Here is an 11,814-nt window from a genome sequence, read left to right on the forward strand (position 1 = left end):
ATTTCTAGAATACAGCCTTTTAGAGAACCATTCCTCATTCTCCAGAACCTAAATATCTTCAGATTACCCTTCACTATTTCCTGACCCTTGGTGGCAGAAGGATTAATATTAATGTCTTATTTAGGACTTAGCACTGAATCTTTTATTCTCAGGACTTTGATCAGTTATATGTTTGTCCAATGACTGTTATCCCCTAAAGAAAGATGTTTCTCTGACTAAGGCTGAGAGAAGCTTAAGTTTGTTGGTAGCAAAATTTGGTCAGATTATTTCATACAAAGCTTCTCTTTTAGAATATAGATACTATTTTTACTTAATAGCTTAAAGAAAAAATCACAGCTTTAAACCATATCTTTTCTCTCCTTCTCATCAATATTCAATATATCAGAAAAGTTCATTTATTTCGCTTTCATGTGGACTTATTCTCTTCCTCGGGGATGCTGCTGAAATGCCCTAACCCATCTGCTTGTTTCTACTTGTCTTCTTCAAGTTTTGCTTCAGGTATCCGCTCACTGGTCTTATAAAAACTAGAAATTAATTTACGTCACTGCACTCTTCAGTACTCAGCAAACACCTTCTAAAACTAAAACAAATTGACTTCTTTCATGGTATTCTTTTCTGTCATTCCCACAGACTTTTTAATCCCTCTGTTCTGACTTTTCTTTTTGCTGATACTCTTTGCATGCTCAAACTTTGGTATAGGGTACAGGGTATTACTTTTCCCTTTATCTGGAAAAGTATGCCTTCAAATACTATATAACCCATTTTCTCTTTTTATTGATATCTCTGTTCAAATGTACAGCCTAGTAAAGGTATTTGTTCATTTCACTAGACTCTCTTGAGTTATGACAGAATGCCTAATTTTGATCACTTGTTTTTATTACTGTTTCATGAGCTAAATTACATGTTTCCCTGATTACTTATTTAAAATATTCTTCCCTCAAGTGGGTGTATATCAGTATAAAACCAATTCTTGTTGTGTTAATTTATTAATTTAAGATCAGAGTTTTGAATGTTGTTAACAAAATAAGCAAAATAAAATTTCTCAATGTTATCAAAGTGCAATTATTTAAATTTTTACAGCATTTTTCTTCCCAAATTTCTGTAACATCTTTAAAATATTTGAACTGCCTTGTTCTTGTGATGCTCTCTTGCCCACTTGTTTAAGAACACAAATTGACTGACAGGTGGCTACATATAATGCAGCACTGTAACATCCATTCACCTCTGTCAAAAGTGCCATTTTTTATCTTCTCGAATTCCTTTTATTCTTGAACTCTTAAAATTTTTATGACTTTTTTTTCACTGCAACCAACACTAGAGAATTAAATTTTTTCAGTGCTTCATTTTACATATCTAACACTTAGTGTTTTTGATAAAAGCCCAAATTTCATTCCTTACTGTGTTCCTACAATACAATGTATATTACATTCAATTGGCATGCAAACTATCCCTAAATGAATTTCAATATTCTCATGCAAACACTCTAAATTATCTCAATCTTAGGAATTCTTGTATATCTATGCTAGGGAAGCATAACCAATCAGAATTGTTATATCTAGTTAAAATTGAACTGCTAAGGAGAATCATATTCAAACATAAAGAACAGAGCTATGACATTTTTTGGAAAATGGATAGACATAGAGATCACCAAGGTAAAGAAGGCAAAAAAAGACAAATACCATGTATAACAAATTATATGAAACAGCTAGATCTATACACAACAAGGCGCATGGAACTGAAGAGATTTTTTTGAAGGCAAGAAGAAACATAATGGAGAACAAGAAAAAAAAACATTTGAGAGAAAAATGGAAGGAAATTGTATACATTTTCTTTTGCTAATGAAAACTAGATTTTATTTCTAATGCATCTATATCCATATCTCTAAAAGAGGGAAAATGGGGTGAGGTGGAGGGAATATGAGCAAAACAATGATATACGTTTCTGAAAATCTCATAAAGAATATGTTAACTGAAAAAAAACACCAGAATAATTATAGTATAAACACCTTTTATATTCCATAGACCTGTAAAGAAAGATGTGCAGACTGATGTGTTAATTCATAGATTTATTTCTAAACCGTGTGTATCTGTATTGTATGATCATGTTCATTATCAGTTCTAGCTAATCAAATTTAAGCAAATAATTAAATGCCTCATCAATGATTTATACTACACAAGAAGTAAAAACAAAGTTAAGAAACAAAAAAATAAATAAATAAAATAAAACATGTGCTTCATGAAACAAATACTTATGTCCCTAAGTTCTCTAAGGAATGAACAGTAAGTCACTTGGCAGGCTATATCGAAGGCTTAAGCTATGTTCATGTCTCACTTTCAGAACTAAAATTCAGTATTTTTTGTGGGTTTTAGCATGTATTAGGAGAGGTTGGTTTTAGCAAAAAGGCTTAGATCAGCACTGCTGAATTGAATCACCTTGACTCCCTTCTCATTTTTCTTCTGACCAAACTCCCGTTTCAAGCTTAAACTTTCTACAGATCAATTTTCTAATTCTTAAAGTTGCCTCGGAGGACACTGGAACAATTTTTTGAGGCGATTTTGCATCAATTTAATATTGTAACTGTGTATATCCTTGCAGAGGAATTTATAAGGAATGAATCTCCTTGTACTTTAAACAAACACATATTTTTGGCAAACCTGAGACTTTTGTCTATATTTTGACAAAGACATAGGTTTAACTATGTCTAAATGAAACATGTTTTATTGGCTTTGATCCAACATTCAAACAGAAAATCAATAAAATAATTATCATATATATGTAAACATATTTCTTTTAATATACACATACATATTGAATGCAGATTTTGGTGTGCTGAGGGAGAAATCAAGGGAACACATCGTGTAAGTCCACATTCCCCTGCCCAGTTTCACATTATAATCTCAAAACATAAAAAAATTAACTAAAAAAAACTAATCAAAACATTCAATAAAACCTACTGCCTCTAAGCTATCTACATTAATATCTTGTTAATGAAATACTTAGGGTTTTCACAGATGAGTAAAGAATTTTGCTTAATATAGGATGATATAGCATACAGTTAGCAAACTGCTTACCAAAAAATCAAGGTTATATTTAAGATTTCACAGAATAAAACTATAATGAAATTAATCAGCATTACTCAAAGAAAGTAAACAAATCTATTATCTGAAAAAGAGCATGGTATATGTCGATAAATAAAATTAAAAGTGATGACTACTTTATGGAAATATATGTACATGTTTTAACTTTTAAGATTATTATACAGTTCCATTTCCTCTTTCCCTTTCTCACTTCAAAAACCAACCATATACTGCTCCTTGCTCTCCTTCAAATCAAGGACTTCTTTTTTCATAAATGTTTACTATTGCATTTATGTATATGAATATTCATGTATGTATATGTTTTTAAATATAACAGTCTGAAGAATTCAGTCTAAAGAATGGTTACTTGTATGCAAGTTTTCAGGGATAATTATTTGGCACTGGAAAGCCACTTGCTGTGCTCTTCCCGGGTGAAGACCAACTCCCAGCTTTCTTTATTTGTTCAAGCTTGAGACCTTGTGGTCTTTCCCCCTCATTCATTAGCTTCCTTGTTCAGCACCAGTTTGGGGAATCCTAGTACTGAAACTGTATGGATATATCTTCCAATGTCATTAGGAGATCAAATCTCTTACAGTCTTTCTGTTCCCTGTTCAGCAATGGTCTCTGAACTGTATTTGTAGGAGGTTTTTTATTTTTTATTTATTTATACCACTGGGCCTTGACTCCACAACTCTGCATTTTGATTCATTGTGGTTTTTCTGTAATAGCCTTTGTCTATTGCAAAGAGAAGTGTTTTGATGATTGGTTAATATTAGGCTTAGCTGCGACTATAACAACAAATGTTTATAAATTATGGTTAAGGGTTATGTAGGTTTGTTAAATTAGTGTTTGTAGATTCCCCTCCAAAATCCATGACTTCAGTAGCCCTAAGTAGTTAGCTAAGTTTCCAAAATGAAGCATGTTTCCCCTCTTGTTGAAAAGGTTTTAAGTCCCATTAAAGAGGGGAGGAGGCTTTCAGATCAATTCCAGTTTAGGACTGTCTAGGCCCCATTTTGTTACCTTTGAGAAGAGGTTTTTGCCTTTGTTTCCACAGGAAATGAGAAGCTGTGGATTCATTCTGGGTTAAGAAAAATAAAGTTTGTTCGAGGAAGCCCCCTGAAAGGATGGCACAGATGACCCGACGTTCCATAGTCCTCTGCTGTAGCTTTCTCTGAGTTCTACATTCCAAACAACCTCAAGACTGCTGGCTGAGATGATCTGGCTTCACAGAATATTCCAATCAGGACTTCACCATAATCCTGAATTTTTGGGGGTCCCCATAAAAATATCAGTGCCCCTGATCAGTAGGAAATAGCCTAGAAAACTGTGCCCACATTCCCCAAAAATGGATTATGGATATTTATCTTTGTTTAGAGTTTTGGTTAAAAGTTGTTATGGATAATAATTAAGGAAAAAGATAAATTTACATTCAGAGATCTTGTTTTAAAAAAAAACAAAAGGAGAAGTGCTGTAGGACAATGCAGATAGCTCAGTCAGTAGAACATGAGACTCTTAATCTCAAGGTATTGGGTTTGAGCCACACGTTAGGTGCCAAATGTAGCAGGATTAACAAAAACTCAGAGATAAATATTGGGGTTCAACCCGAAGCACGGAAAAGCAAAGAAATCAGTAGCTGGCTCTTACCTCTACCTGAGTCCAAAAAATAGTGATCCTACCTCCAAGACTGTTTCTGAAGTTCAAGGTGTCTTCAGCAATAATTTCTTTTGTTAACTAAGGTTAAGAGCAATAGGGTGTATGTTTTGGAGTCTCATTGACAACCAGAACCAACAATTCAATGCTTCAAAGTTTGTTGAAAATTATAGGATATCATTGTACTAAACTTTAAAATCTTCCTTTAGTAGATTTTAAAGATTTGAGTCTAGATGTGGGCCTAGTAGCAGAAAGATGTTATTGTGATAAATTTCAAAGAAAATAAGCATCTTCCTTCCAGGGATTTACCAAAGTGAGTTTGTCACGTGCATTTAAATAAAGAATGGTAAATCTGAGACACAGATTTTCTGCCCTAAAGGGAAGAAAATATTGACTTGGTACTTTGACCTGTCTCTTATAGTGAGTGCAAATACGCTTCACTTCCAATTTCAAAGCATGTCTTCTTTCCCAATCAACACAATATTGAGGCGGAAATTTTTTCAAAAAAAAAGAGATCCTAAAAAAAATTTTTAAAAAAAGGGTAAACTGAGAATAGAGCCAATGTCATTTAGTAACTCATACACTTATTTGGTTAAGTAATATTAATTCAATGAGTAAAACTATCAGATATTCTTCAAAGCTGACTTGATAGATGTCTCTATTTTGATTATGATTTGAACTGAGTGTTAAAAGACCTGAACTGTTGTTTAGTTTTGTATTTTTTTCCATTGTGTTAAGAAGTCTGCTATTACACCATGGTAATTATAAATGTCATCATTGTCAAATGATCAAATGCAATTACTACCTAAGTTCAGAAGCCATACACTCGATATGGTACTTTATAATATCAAACACAGGAGTAGCTTGATCAATTGTAATGTTGCTTTATGCTTAGATGTTTTATTTGCTCTATCCTGAAAGATAGTATATCAACATTGTGCTGGAATTCAAGAATATGGTAAAACCTCAGAATGCATCTTTAATCGCTACCTTCTAAGGTTATTTCTATAACCAATTCTGCATCAGTCAGAATTCAATTAGGAGCTTTTAATTTTACCGGAAATCATTATATGGAAGTTGCGAAACAATTAGTTTTGAAACAATTAATTACTAAAGATAATTAGTTAAGAAATGGAAGAAAACACCAAAAGCATAGAAATATGAAATATAGTGAACAGCTGCTACAAATACGCCCAAGGGAGAATATGCAATGAAGAAAGTAAAAGAAAATTGACATCTCATTTCTAAATTGAAATGTAGATTTGGTAGAGAAGATGGGCCACTGAATAGGGACATTTAGAGTTACTACAGTATAAAGACAATAACAAGGAACAACCAGTGGCTTTGCAGATCTAACACGATGATACCTCCCAGAAGACAGTACTCTCAAGAAAAAATGTGGATTTCAGACAGAGAAAATAATTAATACAACTATTTCCCAACTGCTACAATAAAAGGTGTTTATAAGGAATTTGCATTTAACACTTTTTTTAGTTGATCCGTGCTCCTGTCAGTGACATGGCTCTTGTAGAAAGGCACCTATAACTTGTTCTCTTCCCCTTTACCAGAAAAGAAGTTGCTAATTGGCTGCAACTAATTCTTGTTAAAGAGCATATTATAAACTTTAATTTGATTCACACTTTGACAGATATAATCAGGTATGGTAGGAAAAGTTGTGTGGAATGACTGGACACAATGCATACTCAGTATTTAATTGAGAAAAATAAATGTGGTTCCTCAGCTGCATCCACCTTTTTTACTTTTTCTTTTACTCAGGAACCTAGTTCATGGGGATAATGCTACCAACATTCAAAATGTTCAGTTAAATCTGCTGAGAAATACCCTCAAATTGACTCCTAGAAGTGTGTATTGTATGAGACTCCTAATCTAGTCCAGTTGACATTGAAGACAAGCCACAATAAAAGGGCAGAAGAAAATATTTTTTTTTCTTTCTCGAGATATTGGCTATCAGAAGCAAGAATAAATCTTATCAGAACAGAAAATAAATACTTTCTACTTTGCCTTCCAGGGAATTTTAATGTCACCTAATAAACAATTTCCCTAGACATCAATAAAAAGTTTCCTGGGGATAAAAATTTTTTGTCTCTAGACATAGCAAGACTGTATTATTTTTTGCTAAAAAGAGAAAGTTCCCCAAATAATAAGAACTCACTATAAATATCTTAAATTATGGTTGGATAACTAATTTAAGCTGAATTCTATAGATAAACGTTAAATTTTCTTTCATCAATTTTATATCTGGAAATTTAATTTTAAATCAAGGGAGAATGTTTTTCTTTCCATGCATTTTTACACTTTGTGTTACATATTTATACCATACTATGTGCCTAAAATTTGTATAGTGATTATTTTTAAATGGTGGCTACAGCCATTATTGACAATGAATGATTCAAATCCCAAAGTACTGGATGATTTTTTTCATAACTAAGAAATTGATTTCTGTAGTCATGCTTAGAAATCTGTGAAATTTGGTGGTTGAAAAGATGGAGAAATGAGCTAAACATAGTGATTCCCTGATTATATTTTTTCTTATACTAGTGACTTTTTTGCAATGATGGAGTTTCAGTAAACTGCTATTAGATATATTTTTTCTGCAGTAGAAAAATAGCAGCTGCTAATTTTAGTTGCATATAAAGGCCTACAATTATGTTTCCTTTTACAGCAAAGTTCTTGAGGCTTTCTGTGTAGTACAGTGGTTTGTAGTAGCTTGTATTTTTAAGGATCTAAAGTGTCTAGTCCTGCTATGCAGAAATATATGATAAAGATATTTTTAATTTTTCCATGGATGATAAAAAAATAAAAAGCATTTGATGATGGTCTTCCATTGAATATTAAGAACTTAATGGATTAAAATTTATCTTCCAAAATAAAATATATAAAATATCTTAAACACATTCTGTATGTGCATTAACATACATATAAAATATGATATTCAAAGATCTGTAGCAAAGGAAAGAATCGTAACCAAATAGGAAAAAAACAAGGATTTTTTTAAACTTCAGAGCAAAAGAACATTTTTGCAACTTTGTGGAATAGAAATTGATGAGACATCACATGAACAGATTTTTTTGTTGTTGTTGTTTTTAAATTAAAAACAGGAACAAGCATACAATTTATATTTTTCTGGGTACATATTCCAAGAGAATTAAGTCAGTATGGTAGATAGATGTTTGTGGTTGATGAACATTGTCCACAAGAGCCAGGAGATAGAATGAATATGTATATTCATTAATGATTGAATGTAGAAAGAAAAGGTGGCTTATATTCACACTGTATTACTACTCGGTTGAAAAGGAAAAAAAAACATAACTTGTCTTACTTATAACAGCTAAGTTGGGAAGCCAAAATTAGCTAGACTGAACAATGCAAATATTGCACAAACTTACTCATGTGTGGAGTTTCCAAGAGTAATCTTTTTTTCTTTTTTTTTTTTTTTTTTTTTTTTTTTTTGAGACAGGGTTTCTTTGTGGTTTTGGAGCCTGTCCTGGAACTAGCTTTGTAGACCAGGCTGGTCTCGAACTCACAGAGATCCGCCTGCCTCTGCCTCCCAAGTGCTGGGATTAAAGGCGTGCGCCACCACCGCCCGGCTTCCAAGAGTAATCTTATAAATGCAGAGTGGAATTATGATTTCATAGACTGTGTGATTGTGAGCACTGAATTGTGCATAGGAAGATTTATGTTAAAAGTTACAAAATTTCAGAACCATAACTGAGGAATCTATTATGTAATGCGGTGAATATAGTTAGTTACCTATCCAGAGGATTCTCTGGAAAATGTTAAGAAAATAAATGTAATGTGCCATCCACATAGAAACACTAACAAATATTTACTTCTGGCCACCTTACTGTATACAAGTAATAGGCAGAACTATTTGTGTCAATTGACAATAATAAATAAGTACATTTGAAAATATAATTGAAGAATAAGAACTATCATAATGATTTAGCAATCTTCCTTATGGTCTATACACAAAGGAAATGAAATGAAAACCTCATAGAGATATCTTTATTCCCACATGCTGTACAGCATTCATTATTCAAGACAGACTTTGATGGATGGTAGATAAATACTTCCTGTACATATGCTGAGTGTTATCTAATTGGAAGATGGTTAGGAAGTAGAAAGACTTTTGCTTTCTTTTTCTCTCTATGTTTTATTGAATCCTAAATTAACTTCCTGTTAAGTAGATGCCATCTGTTGTTCATTCACCATTATGTTTCCAATTGTTCTTTATTGTACACCCATTTATCGTTCCGCTTCTACATAGACAGCCATTTTATAGTATAGATTTAAGATATAGAGTAATCTATTTTGATATATCCACACATAGTGAAATAGATATTATCATCAAGCACATTAAAATATTGTTCACCTAAAACTCTTTACCTATCAAGTTAAAAGTACTGATCTATTAACTTGCACTTGTCAACTTTAAATACCCTAGAGTTTCTTGGGAAAAAAAAATCTCAATTGTGGGGTTGACCAAATAATAGTGACTTGTGGATATAACTGTGGGAAACTGTTATAATTGTTCATTGATATAGGGGAGCCCAACTCAGTGTGGTTGACAGAATTCCCTGACCTGGTAGTCTAAGGCTCTATTACAAAGATAACTAACTATTTATTTCTGTGAGCAGGGCAGCATGTAGAATTCTTTTTTTTTTTTTCCTGAGTTTTCTTGCTAGGGTCTGCCTTGAGTTTTTTTTTCTCTGACTTTCTTCAATTATGGTCTGTAAGCTGGATGTGTAAGCTACTCTTGTTTAGAGTGTTTTTTAAATAATAAAATATAATATGGTAAGATAACACAAAACTAAGAAAATAGAATTGGACAAAAGAAACAATAGAAGAAGAGGCAAAAAAAAGGCAGAAGGATCAGAGACAAACTTGTGCACACACTCAGGTAGCCTATAAACATGCTAAACTGAAAAACATAGTACCTTTGCAAAAGGCCTGGTGAGGATTCATGCAGGCCCTAGCATGCTGATTTAGTCTCTGTGAGTTCATATGAGCTTTACTCGTGTTGACTGAGAAATTGTTTCTATGGTGTCCTCTCTCCCCTCTGCTCTTACACCCTTTCTGTCTCCTCTTTTGCAGGGTTCTCTGACCCCTAAGTGGAGGTGGGTTTTATGTTATACAACACAGAACAGAAACTAGAACAAGCACTTTTTGGTTCATGCTCCTACCATTCCACAGTGCAAGAACAGACTCACTGGCCTGACATAACTTTAACCACCATTACACACAATATTTCTATGTATTTGCCATTTAAAGAATTCATATTTAAGTACAATTATTCAGTAGTTTTGTTTCTGTCTCTAATTAACATAATGTCCTTCGAATTAGCCTATGGTTAGAAAAAAAGAACACTATCGCCTTTTATGGATGAATCATATTTACCACAATTAATTTATATATATTAAAATATACATACATTGTTCTCACATTTTGGCTATAGTTAGTTATACCTCTTCAAGATTCAAATTTCATTTTCTTTTGGTCCATACCCAGAAAGGGACTTCCAGGTCACATAGTAATTCTGTTTTCATTTATTGAAGAATGGTGTTACTTGTGTCTGTTTAATACCTCATGTTTTATTCAGAGGATATTTGTTCTTCTTGATGTCTCATTTTTACCAACCCAGGAACATTAACTATTCTCTGCATTTCATGAATAAAAACAGAAACAAAAAGAAAAACACTAAGAACTAATCTTCCCACAGGACTCATAAATTTAGTGTTTAAGTTATTTATAATGGTATTTGGTATTTTTAGTTAGAATACTAATATAAATATTAGAAATCAATGTTGGGAGCCTTCAAAAAAGAATGAGAGGATGGCTTGCATGTATTTTTAGATAGTAATTTGAGAAATTTAACATATTCATCATTTCTCCGTAGAATGCCTGAAACCATGATGTAACAGGGGTTTGCGACAGTTTACATGTTCAGAATCTATATTAATATCTTAACTACCAGGAATTTAGTCCTGATTCATGAAACTTTCGTGTAAATTTGGTATTCTCTAATATGTTCTCTTACTTGTTTCAGTATTGACATATTCACTGAAAGGCAGAGCCTAGCCTGAAAATTGTTAGTTAAGACTACTGACTGAGTTAGAGGAAGGAAGATCTCTGTCACTTCAAGGCCAGACTGCTCTACATAGTTGGTTCTGGGCCAGCAAGGACGACATAATGAGGTCACATCTCGGAAAAGTACTAATTCTAATACTGAAGAGAGATTTACAATAGTGTAATGAATAATAAAATAAAGTCAGAATTAGAATTTCCCCTTGTCTGTGGGGAAGATTAAAATAATGTGTTACTCAGTTTCTCCTTTTCTCCTCAGTTCATACATATGTGTGTCTTTGTGTACAAAAAGCATGTTTGTAAAATATGCAAATATAGTTTATACATAATGTATAAATGAGTGTGCACATGCTATAGTAAATAATTTCATATAAATATATTGGGAAAACAGCTCTACATTGTTGTATAACAAATCATATAAAAATATAATAGTATATTTTACTGTTTTTTCCTGAATTTATTGATCAACCCAGAAAATTTGCTGTTATAATCCAGGCTTTGATAATACTATCTGATTTCGCTTATATATTTATCATAAACTGAGCGTTCACATGGGCAACTCAATGCTGATTGATTGATTGATTGATTGATTGCCTGTGGGCTAGTGTGTCTGGCATAGTAATCTTGTCTTTCATAATTCATCCATTTACAGTAAGTCTGATCAGAGGGTAATATCAAGGTCACGGAAGAGAGGAAGCACACATGTGCAAACATTCTAATTACAAAAGCACATACCAAGTCCATTACAAATGGGACAACAGTTTTTTTCATCTTTATTAAGACAATCTAAAAGGTGATATTGCAAGTTTATGGACACAAAAAAGAACTAGAATTTAAAGAACTTGTATTTTGTTTCTAACCAATGTGTCATAACAGATTAGTTTTCATAATTATATTCAATAATAAATTGTCTTTAAGTGAATACTAAAATGAATTAACATATTAATATAAGACTTTCTATAAGATTCAATAAAAGTGATCC

This window comes from Microtus ochrogaster, unplaced genomic scaffold (genome assembly GCF_000317375.1).
Source record: "Microtus ochrogaster isolate Prairie Vole_2 unplaced genomic scaffold, MicOch1.0 UNK2, whole genome shotgun sequence".
Taxonomy (NCBI): domain Eukaryota; kingdom Metazoa; phylum Chordata; class Mammalia; order Rodentia; family Cricetidae; genus Microtus; species Microtus ochrogaster.